This window comes from Zonotrichia leucophrys, chromosome 2, assembly GCF_028769735.1.
Source record: "Zonotrichia leucophrys gambelii isolate GWCS_2022_RI chromosome 2, RI_Zleu_2.0, whole genome shotgun sequence".
Lineage (NCBI taxonomy): Eukaryota > Metazoa > Chordata > Aves > Passeriformes > Passerellidae > Zonotrichia > Zonotrichia leucophrys.
In genome coordinates, this window is record NC_088171.1 from 11,809,982 (window position 1) to 11,826,579 (window position 16,598).

Below are 16,598 nucleotides of genomic sequence, written 5' to 3' on the forward strand. Positions count from 1 at the left end.
ACAAAATAATTCTCCCCCTGCAATTAATTTTCATGCACCTGCCAGCCGGAGGAAGCTACCAACTGTCAGGAAGAAGATGCAGAAGAAGAAATTTGAGACTGCAACTGTGCAACAGTGTTTGGCAGATTTACCCATAAACAAATATGAGAGAAATATAAAAAGTTGTGAAAAGGAGCACATTTGCCTTACACCTAAAGCAAAAACTCCTGTTAGCAATCTATTAAACATATTGGAAAATGCAGCAGCCTAAAAGGAGATTGTAATTGGGCAGCCTGTTACTATTTCAGCTCTTTTAGCCTCTATAAATTTCATAAAATATTAATAAAAAGTAGACATTTACTTTTACTCTCCTAGGAAATAGTGAAGAGTTAGTGAAGAAACTAAGTATTGTGTATCACTAGTAAGTGGCACACAGTACTTAGTGTACTAACTTAAATACTTGCTTAACTAAGTAAGTGTGCCACTAGTACACACTGAATTAGTGACAGACCTTCCACCACATCTTGAGCTGCAGCAAAAGCAGCCTGGGCAGCAGATCAAAGGGGGTGATCCTGTCCTGCTCTGCTCTGGGGACACCCACCTGGAGCCCAGTATCCAGCTCTGGGGTGTCCAGCACAGCAAGCACAGGGTTGGCACGAGTCTGGAGGAGGCCACTGAGATGATCAGAGGGATGGAGCAGCTCTCCTACAAGGAGAGGCTGAGAGAATTGGAATTGTTCATCCTGGAACTGCTTTCTCTTCAGAAGGCTTTGGTGACCTAATTATGGCCTTCCAGTGCCTGAAGGGAGTCTGTGAAAAAGCTGGAGAGGGACTTCTTACAGAGTGACAGGACAAGGGGGAATGACTGCAGACTCAGAGCAGGTTTAGATAAGATATTAGGAAAAAATTTATTACTGAGAGGGTGGTGAGCACTGGAACAGGTTGCCCAGAAAAGTTGTGGATGCCCCATCCCTGGAGGTGTCCAAGGCTAGGTTGGAGCAGGGCAGCTCTGACCAACCTGGTCCAGTGAAAAGGGCCCCTATCCATAGCAGGGGAGTTGGAATGAGATTATCTTTAAAGTCCCTCCTAACCCAAGTAATTTTGTGATTCTATATTTCTACGATACAACACAACAGAGCTTAAAGCAAAGTCTGTCTTGTGAGAGAAACTATGTTTTGGAACAAAACCAGTTCCCTAGGGTTTGAGTGTTTTTCTTTCCCAGAGATGAACAGTTTTAAGCAAGACACCAATCATTACACATCTCTACCTGTAAACAAGACAGCTCTTATGTTTTCAAAGCCTGCTATACTGTCTTTCAAGCAAATAGCTCTCATTTCTCTTCCTCCATTTAGATCTGAGAGATTAATTAAGCTCATCAACAGTTGATTAATGCAGGTAGGAAGCCTGTGGCTTCCTCCAATTACATTTCAATGATGTGGTACTCCTAGATATATTTATTCGGTTTTTAAGAAATATATCTGTAAGAATGATCTAGGCAATTGTTGTGTCAGATTAAAATACATTATAAAATCATTAGTGAACAAAACCAGCAGCACATTCTGTGTAGCCATCTGGAAAAGATGCTGCAGAACAGACCAACATTTCTTCTAGTGTGTGAAAGAACCCTTGTTCAAATGTACTTGCACTTAACTAATATCAGCTCAGTTATTTTATTACTGTGGAAGCAAAGACTTGCTAAGCTATGGAAAAGAGATGTGGCAGCAGAAGAATGTTTATTACAAAGCACAACCTATGACCTACTCCTTACCTGGGGTAAAATTGCAGACTTATGCCATGCATAAGAGGACTAGAGGAAACTATTGCTCCTAACTTTCTTTGCATCTCTGACAGTTTCATCTGCTGATGAATAAATACACTGGCCTCAATGGGTAAAATCCCAGCATAGGAAGTATGCTAAAAATACAAGTAGATAAATCAGATTTTGGGTTTGGTTTTAGTTTATTTGGTTTTGGTTTTTTGGATTTTTTTGTTTGTTTGTTGGTTTTTTGGTGTTTTTTGGTTTTTTTTTTTTTTGTTGTTTTGTTTTGGTGTTTGTTTGTTTTTTGTTTGTTTTTTTTTTGTTTTGTTTTGTTTTTTTTTTGAGGGGTGGAGGAAATGGTTTCAAACATAAGAAAATGCACTTTAGAACTCCACTAAGACAAGACAGAGACCTCTCAAACTAAGAATGTCTTGATCCTAAAGAAATGATCCCACACATGGAAATCAAAACAAAACAGGAATGTTTCTTAGCTTGAGAAAAATGCATTCTCTTTAATTTCCTTTGTAAATTACAAATCCCATTGCAAAAACTCCACCAAAGTGAGAACTGGGGTTGGAAGCTTCTGATTAGTGGAGTGCTCCAGAATTATGGAGCTGAGTTTGGAGGATGAGAACAAATGTATTTAATCACATTTCCCACCAGTTTTTTAAGGTATCTACATGTACAGATGAACATGGGGTTTCCTGAATTTGAGAGCACAATTCCCAAAATTTGTGTACTGCTTGGACTTTGCTTTGAGCTCTTTCACGTGCCCAAGGAAACATGACAGGAGCAAGCCAGGCTCAGGCAGTGACAGGATGGCACCTGTTTGCTCAGAGTTCTCCTCAGTGTGGCCTTGCCTCAGTCACAGCTGTGGTTGCTCCAGGAAAAGGACAAAGAGCAGGAAGGTCACAGAAGATCAGCTCTTCTCTGTATTAAATTTTTGACTCTGTAATATACTTCATTTATGTCTCTATTGTCACACAGAAATACACTTCCTAATGCCCTGCAAGCTGTGCACAAGCTTAAACTCACATAAAAGAAACAAGATAATTATATGACAAAACAACAAAATATTCCATGAAAATGCCTGCCTTGCTGCATAACTCTGAACTTCCCTAATGTCTTTTTTTTTTTTTTTTTTTTTTTTGCAGACTTCCAAACTTGCATCTTCTGGCAAGAAGAACAGTTACACATCTATTAACAGTTACAGCCATGTTCACCTATGATGTTTAATTGCTGCTCACAGTTATAATATATAGTAGAAACACACACAAACTGTACATCCAAGATTTATCCTCACTTCATTTATATTCAGTCCTTTACCTGGGATTAATTCTGTGCTTATTTTATCAATTTCAATGGGATTATTCTTTTTGCATCAAAGACTTAGGTGTTACCATTACTGCTGCCAGTTTAATTTTTTCTAATTGATATGGTTTTGCTGAACCCATTTAATTGAATTTGTTTCATTAACAGTGGAACTGATACTGATATATGGAAAGAATATGGTTTAAATAAATGAGCAAATATTCACCACTTTTATTCAACCTGATATGGCTTTTCATTGAAATCAGTAGTCACTTCTCAAAACAAATGCATTTTAATTCCTTACAATTTATTTCTCCTTCTATTTACTACTTCTTTGTCACAGTTGGATGCATTTAAGAAAACCAATTGGTATTTATAGGAGCCAATTTTCATTTAAGTCCTTGAAAGATAGTTTAAACATTTCTTTAGCACCCACTGCTCATTAAATGAAACGAACACATTTCTGAAATGCAGCAGACTTGTTACTGATACTACTACAGGATCTTATTTTAATGGCACCCTCATTTTTCTCTTTCTCCCAGTAATTTAAGCAGACCGATTTTGTAAACAGGACAGACTAGCCTTAAGGTTTATATGCAAACTTAAACCTCCACATACACTCCCTGACATTTTCACCAAGCTGGTGCTTCCCTGTCTCTGGTGCTTGTGGCTTCCATTGGTCCAGGAATCTCTGGTAGAGCAGCCAGAGCTCAGAGACACTAAAATGATCCTCAGTGATGATGTGGATGTAGACAGCAATTCCATGTGAAGTTTACTTGAGAATTTTACATCCAGCAACACATAGTTTTTGATATATAGTATCAACAGGACAGCAACTTCAGGAGTTCAGGATTTAAGCCAGGGCTAGAGCCAGTTTCCTATGAGGTGACAGACCAGCACAGGACACACCCTGCACTCCTACTCAAGTGCTAAAATGCAATGCTTAGGTAAGAAATGCTTGCTTTTAAAACCCAAAGAATCACAAAGCTGCCATGCCAATCGGAACTGAAGACAACAATCCCTTACAGCGTGCAGTGCTGCCCTGATCTCATGGTGCAGTTTGGGTGCAGCACATCTGAGTGCCCAAGTCTCTGTCCAGGACAGCTCAGCTGTCCCAGTGAGGTGACCCAATATTGCAGCCTAAGGATTTGGGCTTCCTTTGAAAGCAACTTTTATAAGTTACTGGCATCTGTAAAAGCTGACTGTGGAGGAGTTTTCTGTGTATGATTTCCAAGTGACGGACAGGTTTTCATGCAGAGTTTGGTGTGTAGTCAGGGCAGGACACACAGTGCCCCCTGATATCCCAGTTTCTTTTCAAAGCATCCTAAGTGCATTCTTTTTATTTCAGTTTTACCTGGTCATCTCTTACTGCTTTTTAACATTGCTTTATTATCAAAAGTTGCATATCAATGCATTGCATACAAAGGTAGCTACTGTTCTGTGATGTTTCTACTGCAATTTGTTTTATAATCTCTTTGCACAGCAGGAATACATAAATTAATGAAATTTTCTGACAAATATTTGAAACTGGTTATCAAGGATTCCAGAATTCACCTTACTTTCATGGATCAGTTGTAAGATTTTTCTGCTTGCAGCACTAGGAACTTAATGACATTTTTGGTACAGATTAACAATGTCCCTTCCTTCTATTTAGTAATTTTGAAGTCAGTCCCATCTCTTCTAGGATTTCATGAAGAAACAATCTTCCTTGAAGTGTATGTACAGCTGCTATTAATAGTAGACTTGAGTATGACAAAGAAAGAGCACATCCAGTAGTGCTTTGCTAACACTCAAGGTGATTTGAAATTGAAGTCCAAATCCATAGAGATGCCTTGTTCCTCTGACTTTCACAATGACAGAAAAGTTCCCTGCCTTCCTGACACTTATTTACTCCCTGAAGCCATCAAGAAGTGAGTCAAAGTTATACACTGATTTTGCTGCATTGCCTGGAAGGTGATTTCTGTATGGTTTTCATCTGTATAAAGGCCTGTGGGCCTTCGCCGAGGTGAAAGGGAAGCCCATGAGAACAGTAACAGAATCTGTGAGGATTCCTTCCTTAATTTTCACATTGTTTTGTTTAAGTTTCCTCTTCCCTTTTGACTTAACAGATTAAATTAGAAATCCAGAAACTGGCAAAGTCTTTATTTCCCTCTTATTGCACCCAAGCTGTTGTCATATTTTCTAACCTCCTTGCCAACTGGTTCATCCCTGGGCATGGGTGACTTTCTGACTCCCTCAGGCATTGGATGGATTTTGCTGGGGTAATGTCAGAATTGTACATGTTCCTTGAAAAAAAATACAGTTAATCTCTGCCACAGTCTTTCTCAATTTTTTTCCTACTAATGAAAAATTCCTGTATTTCCTGACACCATGCCATCAAGAACCATGTTCTAGGCGTACTTGACCCAAAGGAGCAAGGGAGAGCAGAGCAGAGAACACAACATTATCCAAGAGAAACAGCTCCAAGCAGACAGAACCAGCATTGTACCCATCACAACTGAGAAGCAGGGAAGGGCAGACAGATTAAACTCACAGGGAAGGCTCAGTTTATAAAAAAATCACAGGGTCATAAAATATTCCCCTGTGTCCTTCCACAAAGAAATTATTTCAGATACCAAATTCCCTTGCAGCTTGTAAAAGCTTTACAAGCAGTCCACCCCCCTGCAGGCAGGTTGTGAGTGATGTGCCCATCCATCAGGTACCAAGGTCAGAGGATGAAGGAACTGGGCTGGAGGACACCTGTAGAGCAAATCGACCCCACAGCTGAGATTCTGCTCTTCTGACTCCAGCACAGGAGGAGCCAAACCTGCCACCTCACAAACAACCTGAGCATTGTCTTGTACTTCCATAAATGCATCAAATTTCCATGTTTCTGCTTCTTAATGAGACACTTCACTAAAATGCCAAGTTAATGATTTATTAGTTTAAATAATTTATTTTATGACTGAATTAATTTGCCAGCCATGTTGCACACTTTATAAGGGGAGCAATTCCTTTCAAAGTGCCTCAGTAATCTAATTAGTATGTTCATTTTCTTTATGCCATGTTTCAACAGTTACTACATATGCCTGGACCTCAAAGCATGTCTGCCTTTGGTTAGATGAGGAGAAAATGCTTAATTTGGGTGTGTGAGAAAGAGAAGCTGTTTAGGAATCATCTCTGTGTCCTGCTTTGATAAAAAGCTAGGCAAAGGTTTCAAATGAACACACATGACTGGAGCTGGTTTTCAAGCTGACAGCTTCAAAGAAGATGCAGGATTGTATAGTAATAATGGCCATTAAATTACCTTCTCTCCAACAGTGTGGATCATTTGGAGTCAGGTCATAAATAGAATAAAGGAATCTTAGCTTTCCACTCCTTGCTATATGGGCACTTTGAGCCACCAGAAGACTCTCTTCACAAGTCTCATTAGCTGGCATTACCATCCTCAAAGGACTATGTTAAACTTGAAATTAAATGTAAAAAAATGAACAGATTTGTAAAAAAAATTATGGCAACAATGATGCACTCTATTGCAACTGAGGAAAGCAGCTTAAAATCTTGATTTAATTTAGAAAAATAACAAAAAGTCCAACATTTTGGAAAATTCTCTAATTTTCTAAGTATTCATGTTTGCAAACAATTAATGTAAAACCAGTAATGCTATTTAGATATATCCAAATTAACAAGCAAATTTAATAGTGGTCTACACAAAAGGTGCAATAAGCTCAGGGTCCTGTGCTTATCTCCTAACTGCTCCTTGCACATAAAATCTGAGTGCAGACAGATGCCAGATACCTTTTAAAAATTTGATTTTATTTCAATCTCTTAATTACAAATACCTGTAATTTTATTTAATAAAAGAAATGCATTTTATTAAAAACAAGTGAATTGGTGAGCTTTGTCTGTGGCACTTAGAGCAGACATTTAAAACCTTGTCGAATCAACTTGTGGCATTCCAAACCTCACTAGGACGATCTTTGGTGAATGTGACAGGAATATTACAAGGTTACTGATTTGTAATTTAGATTTCAGTAGCATCTAGGGGTCCTGTAAAAGATTGCAGCTGGCCAAACTAAGCACTGACAATATATATGCCATAAGACGGTACACAAAGCTTACAGTTTAAATATTTAGGGCAATATTTTAGGGAAACTGAAAACGCTGAAGAATGTCATAAACTTCAGGGAATTTTTCAGTTTTCCTGAGACCCAGGTCAATAATTTAACTTTAGCCATCTTTCATTTCCCTTTAATAAAATATTTGTGTTGTGTACTGTGCACATATGTTGTAACTTTGTGTTGTTGTATGGTTATTGCTATTCCTTAAGCCTCCACAACACACAGAGCCCTAAAATATAAAGAAAATAAAGTCTTCACACTGAATGGATAGTCCTCCAATAAGGAGACAAATGAAAGACTTAGAAAATCAGAGGAACTAATTCCTGCATGTACATAAATTGGACTACTTTTGTTCTCTCTAATGTATCTTGTTTGAAGCAGCCACTTTGTGTTGTCCTCCCTGTGCAATTTTCTGCAAATTTAATGATCTGTGTTATATGTTATTAGTAATCTGCTATGGTCATAACCTTACCCTGGATGCAGCAAAAATCAAAAGTTCTACTTCTGATGACAGAAATGATGCAGAACACGTCACAGGCTGCTCTCAAATTATTCTGGAAGATGGGGGAAAGACGCAGATAGCTCTTGTGGCTGCAGCCACAAAATAAAATAAATAAAAAGCAAAGGGCTGGTTCTGTGCCTCTTTCTCCCTACAGCAGCATCTCAGCATCCTCTCCCCAAGCCTCTTAGTTGTCCCTGCAAGGACACATCAGAAATGAGGCAGATGAGCAGGGGGAGAGGATGACCCAGGTGCCTCATCACTGGGCACCAGAGCCACCTCTAGCAGCCAGATGATCACTCGTGACCTCTCCTCAGCTCCCTCACATCAGAGGGAATTGAGACAAGGCACAGAGCAGGAGCAGGGTGGCAGGTGTGCCTGGCAACCTTCAACTATCCTGAGAAGGGATCTGAGGAAGGACACAGCAGTGGGGAACTGCCACCAGCACAGCTGCTAAATGCAGCCGGGGCAGGGAGAGTGACTGCCTCGACAGGCGAATGTCACCAAACAAAAACATTAATATAGAAACTGGAGGCACCACTGGAAATGTCCCACTGTACCCAAAGCAGGCTGTTGGAAGGGTATCAGTCAGACTGGCAGGACTCTGCTGTTAAGAGCTAAGGAGCAGCTGAGAGCTCAGCACCGTGCAGGCCATCAGGTGTCACCCAGCCCTGGGACCATCCGTGTGCGAGGCACTAATTCCATGGCAGGGGCAGAGGTGGGAACTGCTGCTTCCAGCTCACAGCAGCTCAGCTCACTAGCACAGGACATGGCTCTCTTTAACAGCTATCTGGGAGCTATCCCTATCACCAATCTGCTGCCAGGGGATCACAGGGATTCTGCTTTGAGTCCAACGTGTGCACAGCAGGGCCAACCACTGGATGGTGAACTCTGCCAGCTGATTAAGTTAGTTTCCATATCTGGTTGCCAGTGTCAGGCATGAGAGAAAATTAGCTAATTTCCAGGGCTTCTAGCAAGTGACTAATGCTTGGAAAAAGAGCAATGTGAGGTTAATTTATCATCCGGTTTTAAAAAGGTGCAAGTTTAAATACTAATAATGTGGAACGGGAAATCTGACATAAAGACCCAGCAAATCAGCAATGTGTAAGTAAAGGAAATTAAATGCAGCCATTACAGGCAGTGAGGCATCTTTGAATAGGCTGGAAACACAGACAAATGGTGTTCAAAGAAACACCCCAGAAGATGCTGAGTTTGGCAAAGGCAATGACAAGGTTTGAATGAAGTGCAACCAAATGCAGACAGTATAATTGCAATTTCATCTCAACTAATGATGTGAACAATCTAATACTAGTGGTTGCAGTGGTACCAGGTCTTTAGTTCACTAAAGCACATTTAAATAGAGAAATGGAGGGAAGGGAAATTTGTCTTAACTATTTGCATAATGGGGAGAGTGTGGCTATAGACTGCATTCATTTTCCAGAGGAAAGGATCTAAGCATCCTCCAAAATCTGATTTTCTCTCAATGGTGGGACAAACAAACATGCTGAGTAGAAAATTTTTTCTCTCTTAGATCATATTGGTAATGATGCAATTCACACCCCATTACTCTTACAATTAATAAGACTGAGCCCAGGAGGGACAAGACACCCTGTTCTGTGCTGCCTCTTTGCCCCCCATGAGCAGCATCACTGCCATCACCCCTCAAAGAGCAGGAGCTTCCCAGCTGCCTCCTCCATGGTCCCCAGTGTGGCAAGCCTGGTGAGGATACATGAAATGGGACATGAAATGCTCCATCTGACAGTGGGAACGAGAGGAAAAGAGATAGGAAGCTATAAAAGTTTTAAAAGTATTTCAAGCTCCCCAGGGAAATAATTCTATTCCTTATTTAGCACTAAATACTTCTTGTAAAACTCAGCCTCCCCCACTTTCCAATTAGGAAGGCACCTGCTTTATTTCAGTCACATCTTCCTGGAGTCTAAGTAGACTTTCTGAGGCAACTCCATTATGAGGTCGACTTGATAAAAATACTCCACTGCTGAAGGATCTGGCTAGTGGCAAATCACTTAAGCTCTTGCACTGCTCTGGAGTCAGATCTGTCCTACCCAGGAAGTCAACAGGAATTTTGCCATTTGACTTCAAAAGATCAGGATTTCATTTCAGATGATGAAAACTCCTCCTAGCAATAGCCAGTATGACATTAGAACATTAAATAATAATAATAGGATTTATATTCATCAGTCTCAAAATGTAAATCTTTATAGAGAATTTCCTACTTGTCAAAATATCATAGCACCAGCCTGTACAAAAGAACTGTCCCATCTGCTGTAACTGTATAAAATAACTTACTAAATAAGTACTGGTTGTATGACAGATACAAACAGGAAAAGCCTGAACAGCTCATGGTAGTCTCTTCCTAGATTCTGTCTAGCACTCACCGTAATTTTTAACCTTTCATGCCTGAAGACAATTACACTTGTGCAGAGATATATGTGATATTTTCTAAGCTAGAAGCAGAGAATCTGAAAATCCAGGAAGCAGAAGCTGCAACAAGTAATATAACAAAACCTCTTACTTGTTACTGCAGGGTTCCCACGCTGTGAGGATAAATTATCAGACTCCTAGGATAAAACAAGTGTTTCTCAAGCATAATTTTTAAATGCAGGAAGAACTTCCCCAGGGCTTTTCTCTGGCTGCAGCAGCATTGGCAAATGTGCCAAGTAGCCTGCCACTGATTTAGTGGGCTGGAAGCTGCACTCCATCATTGTACCTCACCTGCCATTACCATCAGGTTTTTGCTATCCTTGGCACCTGCTTACAGCAAAAAATTATTCACTTGCTAGTATGGTGCAGAAAACCCACACTATTTTTAGCCACCTGCATCTATCACAGCAAGTTTACATCAAGACTTCAGGGATGAGGGAAAGAGGGGAGGAAAAAGAAGCCCCATTTCCCTTCTCACACTCCTGTGCCTGCCCACTCCCATGCAGTGTCACAGGTCAGCAGGAGCAGTGACACAGAAAGGCACAGGATGCTCCTGGTGCTGTCACTCCAGCTTTGTCTTTTCCTGGAGAGCACTGTGCTGAATGGACAGATGATGATCACAGTGGTATGAATGCAATTTTTCTTGTCTTCGGTGTCTCGACTCAATGGCATTTTGCAGACACAGTCATGGCCTCTATTTTTCACAATGACTCAGAAGCATTTTAAATTATTTTCCTCATGAAAGTGAGCCTTTTGTTGGCAGCTGGAAATCTCTGCCACAGACATTTTACATTTTTAGAATCTAACTTTCTGACAGGAAGAGATCTAATATGCCAGGAGATGAAAAGTGCATTCAAGGCCCTTACTAACAGCACTGTGCAAATATCATCTCAAGCTATGCCCTGAGAAAAACTGCCTGGCTCATTTCTTACCCCCTTCCCCAATTCTCCACTGCCTCAGCACCCCCACTCCCCTTCCCCCTTGCCAGCCTGATGATCTTGAAGTCCAGAAAGGTTTTTGAGTACATAAAAGGTATCCACAGATAGTTGCATCTAGTGCATTCAGGTCACCCTCTTGGAGGAAAATTAGCAGATCTTTACATCCAAAAGAGCCATTAGATCATCAACCTACTGGACAAGTCATGAAAGGGAACCCTTCAGATTACTTTCTTTCTTTTAAAAATAGCTATCAAAAAGCAGTTTTCGCTTCCAGTCCTCCGAAAGTTGTGATACACTGAAGTAGCACACCTGAAAATTCAAATACTCTGCCTCAATACAGAAAGTCCAGCTCAGACAATAATACTGAAAGTTTTCATGTGCTGTATGACAAGTCACTACTGAAATAAACGTACCATGTAGGAAGGAGTTTTGTTCAACTTCTGCTGGAGACTTTCTAGGCCGTAACACAGCCAGTAGTACAGATAAAATCTTAGACAACAGAATTGTTAGTTCATTAATATCCTATGGAAAATTCCAGTGGTGCCCATTTCCCCATCAATCCTCTCTATGGACAGGCGCCTAGAAGGAGATGACAGAGAGAACAGAAAATTCTAAATTAAAAAAACCCCAATCCAAAATGTTAATTGATATATTTGGTTGAAATAATGATTCCTCAGAACAGAGTCTTTCATTTACTCATAAGTCACTCACTCTGCTTCAGCTGTGTCAGTGATGATGCTCCTGCCAACCAAACACCTTCTGTTGGACCTTCTGGTGATGGATCCTTGTGAAGTTCTGGATTCTGGCCTCCTCTGATACTAAGGACATGGAACTACTGGGCAAGGAGTGCTGGATTCAAAGAATTCCAACCACAGAGGCATGTCAAATACACACTGACAGTGTTTACATCCTAAAAATCTGTATTAAATTCAGGGTTTGGTTCAGCCCTGTCTTTAGGGGAGCGAAAGGAAGAGGGACAGGCCATGAACAACCCATGGAGCTTCATCAGACTCTGTTCAGATGTAAGAGTCTGTCAGCCAGGCTCTCTGTATTTGTGCTCTCTAGTTTAATTTGGATACTTCAAATAATTCCTGACACTAAGAGTATTTCTAAATATAATGCCATGGTGCCCTTGGGTTTGACAGCTCTTTTTTGGAGCTGATAGCTTCTGAGAAGTTAAAATGTGTGCAAATTGTAATAGCTACATCCTACATGTGCAGAAGGGACTTTGTGATTCAATAAGCCATAATGTTCTTGATAAAAACACAGAATCATACATTGAAAATACAGCGAAAAATGAACCCTCAAACAACTTCTCTGTATTAGAAGTTCTGCAAATCATTCTGCTGTGAATGCTTATGTTGCTTTATTCTACTACTCTATAAAGTTACATTAGGCAGAATACAGCATTTCTAATTTTCAAATTATAAAACTAATTATTATTTATTTCTGTTGGGATTTTTTTATGCTCTTCAAAAATAACAAATCAGAACTATGGCTATTGCAAAGACATTGGAGGGGCATATTGGCATTTTTCTTTGTCATTGTCTTTATTATTTTTTTAAAAGGGTTGAAAATTTATTTCAGAGACCTGACATTACATTTAGTAAAATGTATTATAACTGACTACTACTGGATTGGAAAGTGTAGACGTAAATCACAACCCAATCTTATCTTTCTAGTAGCTACATCAAATCTGTTAACAATTGAGAAGCCATTAAAATGCTAATGAGTGTGAAGGATGATCTATGTTTCACACTCCAACTTCTATTTTTACAAAGGCAAAACATACATGAAAATCCCAACAGTTCTCTCCTGTTGAAAGAAATGTGAAAGACTGTTTGGCTTTTGAAATTATGACATTGCTGTTAGACTTGTCTATAAGATAAATTGTTACATTACTGCAAGCATGATTACAAAAAAGCTTTAGGGCCCAAGTTATACAAGAAAAAATCCTAACTAATTCCCTTTAATTTGCTTTCAAATACTAAACAACACTAAAGAGCAGTGAATTTGACTGCCCAAGCTGCACCAAACATTAAGAAAGATGCAAACTTCAGATAGATGCAATTCCCTTGACCTTCTGGAAAGCAAATCTCTTCGTAAGAGTCCTATGGGAAAATGTCTCAAAGGAAGCTCTGTAAAAGTTATTATTTCTGAAAATGTTTTCACATGCAGAAAAACTGAACCAACACAAATGCTGAAGCTCACATGCCCTTCCTAGATGGCATCTTTAGAGTTAGAAGTCAAAAAGATCCTTCAAAGTTACCTGAATTCTTTTAAAAGAATTATCAGTGCTTTCCCAATCATCTTCATGCAGGAATTTTATGTTTTGTGGTTTTGGTTTTTCTGTTGATGTTGTTTTGTTTGTTTTGCTTGTTTTTTCTTTTCTTCACTAGTACACACACGCTAGTAAACTCTGCTCAGGCTTTGGTGAAAGGGCCACATTTTTAGATGTGCTCAGGTGCAACTGTGTGTGTGTGTATCTGGCACTAAATTTGGGAGCTTGCTGGTCCCTGGGTAGCAGGACATGCATCATACTAATGTAATCCTGCCATCTCCTGTATCCCCTTAATCAGCAAGCAGCTGTGTTTCACTTGCTTCCAGAAATATCACCATCTTCAATACCTCAAACATGGAAAACCCCACACTTTTACGGAGGTTAAAACAAAGAGGGTGAGGAGAACACGTTACAAGCAGCTCTCTGTGCTGTTCCCTTTATCGTTGCCTAATGTTATCTATTGCAGTGCCATCTTTCTTTTGAAGCATAATTAAAAAAGATAAATAACCATACAGTTTCCAACAAAGATAAATTGATAGCTTGAGCCTTTTCCAGTTGGATAGCCTTTTTCTAACATAAAAGAGTGAAGAAATCTTTGATACCTTTATTCTCATTCTTCATAAGAAAAATATCCTTTTAATGTACTTTGGGGTTCCCTGAAGTAGTCCAGTACTTTGCTCTGGGTCCCAGCAAAGCAATCTATTGTCCTCCTGCCATTTTTGCCTTTCACTGCCTGGTTTGGGCAGTTGCTTTATTCCCCCTGGATATTCCCTGATCTGGGCAGCCAGGCTGTTCTGTGTTTTGGGTGTCTGCCCTGCTTGCCTTGTTTTTCACTCCAGGGTGCAGTTCCTGTGGAAAACTCCTCCTTGGAAAGCCACTCTTGCACCATCCTAGCCAGACGTGGCTGTTGTGGCTCATGGAGCTCCATGCCATAGCTTCAGACTGCTCTCACTTCCCTGGCCTCCTTTCTATGTGTCATTTTCACCAGTGAAAAAATCATGGCAGACCAATTCTCTTTCAAGTTCTGCAAACAACATGAGGCACTCCTGTGCTTTTTCAGTAGCAAAAAGGCTGAGCAATTTTAGGAGCATTTTATTTATTATGAAGTATTTTTATCATAGAAGTACCAAAACAAATTCAAATTTAGACACTTGAGCTCAAATACAAAGAACAAGAACAAGACTGTCACTTGTTCCACATGGCGTTGACAAGTGAGACAGACGAGCGAGGAGAAATCTGATCAGCAGGAGTCAAAAATACCACTTAATACTAGTCAAGTGCAGATAAAACCTGAAAAATATTTCCACTTTACCCACTGCCTCCTCCACTTCTGTAAACATAGCAGAATTCACAATGCAGCCAGAAACACGACAAGCTTTCAGAAGAGATTTGGCTGAAGGCAGCAGATGATCACAAAGCTCTTACATTGCAAAACATTTTTGTTACTATGCTTTTAGCTCACTCAATATACATGTTCAGAATTATGTCTGGAAGAGACAACCTGGATTAGTGACTTTGTTTTAAGACTAGATAATCTCTTGGTAAATATTTGCACTGTGTGAGTTAGCTTTGCTGGCAAAATTGTCTTGACAGTTTATCAGGCTGAGCACAAAAATGACTTGCTGATTCTTTAGAGATGTTGCTAAAAATGATACAAACTAATGATGCTTGCACTTGCATACGAAGCAAAATTAATTAAAGGGGCAACTAGACTGGCAGAATTTTTGTGAACTGCATTAATTCCTAGGTTTGAAACTGCAGACTGAGACTCCGAACTCACATGTGGGAATTTGAAATCATGTGTCTATTCCTTGTAAGAATTATACACAGAAATTAGCCTCTATGAACTATGACTGCATGTCTGTACATCTGAAATGGCATGTATACCCAGACAAGCGGAGAAGTGCAGCAAAATTAAGTTTCACAGAATCATAGAATGGTTTGGGTGGGAAGGGACCTTCAAAGATCTTCCTTAGTTTCCCAAGGACACAATTCCTCTTGCCATGGGCAGGGACACCTTTCTCTAGATCAGGTTGCTCAAGCTCAATTTATGGTATTCAAAAAACACAGCACTTTGGCTCTGCAAAGTTTAGCCCCTGTAAAAATCATACCATTAAAAAACCCCTTACACTTAGAAATTGATGGCGTATACCACCAGACACAGAAAAGTAATTTAAAATATACTAATAGTTAATATTAGGAAATCACAATTGACTGTTTGCCCATGAGATTACTTTGAACAATCACTTCAGATGCTTTCAGTTCTTAAATCTCTGTATTGTCTCAATTTTTTGCTTTTTAAGGTACAGATAAGTACCTTATATACACGAAGCGTAGGGACTTACTGACGTACAGATTTTTTAAAGCCATGATGCCCCCTCTGAGGTTACTCAGACTATTCAAGTGTTATTGACTCTGCGAGTGTCAAGACCTGTCACATCAGGGGAGATGCTGGAGCTGAGTAACGGGCTGGATCTACTCCCTGTGTAACAATTAGCGCAACTAAGAAAAGGCAGGTGGTGACTCTGGTAGGCAGCTCCCTTTTGAGGGGTACAGAGGCACCCCTCTGCTGCCCTGACAGACTCTCTGGAGAGGTACATTCCTTACCTGGGGTTTGTACCAGGAGTTCCAAGCCTCACACCATCCACATACTGCTACCCACTGCAGGTGTTTTACATGGGCTGATACAGCCAGCAGTAGTCTGGGGAGTATCAAGAGCCTATGGAGCAATAGGAAAGGACTCAGGAGCCCAGGTACTTTTTCATGAGCCCTCCTAGTCACAGGAAAAGGGTTTGAAAGGCCAGTCAAATCTGGTGCCACAACCTGGGGTTTGGCTCCTGAGACCATGAGACTTGATTTGAGAACCTGGTCTAAGCAGTGCTGATGGGAAAAGCATCTCAGGTGGTGAGCATGCCCAGGTTGTGAACTGAACTTTAAACTAAGGTTTCTGAGGAGGGGAACCTCAGTCTTTCCCACTCCTACCAGTCAGATAGCAGTGTCAGCCATAGATACCCAGAGCTTGGAAAGGGATCACAGCTCAGCAGGAGTGCACCTGACATGAGCCTGTAAAAAAAAGAGCTGGTAAAATATTTCACATATTAAGTGCTTTTGAGGTTTTGGAATGGGCAGTGGGTTGTAATAGATTAAGGGCCACATAAATACTAGTGGATAGGCTCAGTGAGATACAACTTTTGTTGGCATCGTGTCCCATCCTTTCTCAAATATTACTCTTGAAGTGGGGGTTTTAACATCCTATAATGCTAATACCAACAGTAGCACTAGACTGAGAA

General features: G+C 40.2%; 1 protein-coding gene and 1 long non-coding RNA gene across 2 annotated transcripts in view; both read right to left on the bottom strand.

The window, feature by feature from the left end:
* Window positions 1-16,598, bottom strand: part of ADARB2 (adenosine deaminase RNA specific B2 (inactive)) — a 313,951-nt gene that overhangs the window by 251,492 nt on the left and 45,861 nt on the right. The gene's annotated exons all lie outside the window — the stretch shown is intronic.
* Window positions 11,313-16,115, bottom strand: LOC135443022 (uncharacterized). The gene is made up of 3 exons (XR_010438763.1): window positions 15,916-16,115; window positions 11,739-11,876; window positions 11,313-11,606 (listed from the first exon to the last, which is right to left on the bottom strand). It is a non-coding gene; the product is annotated as an uncharacterized LOC135443022 (long non-coding RNA).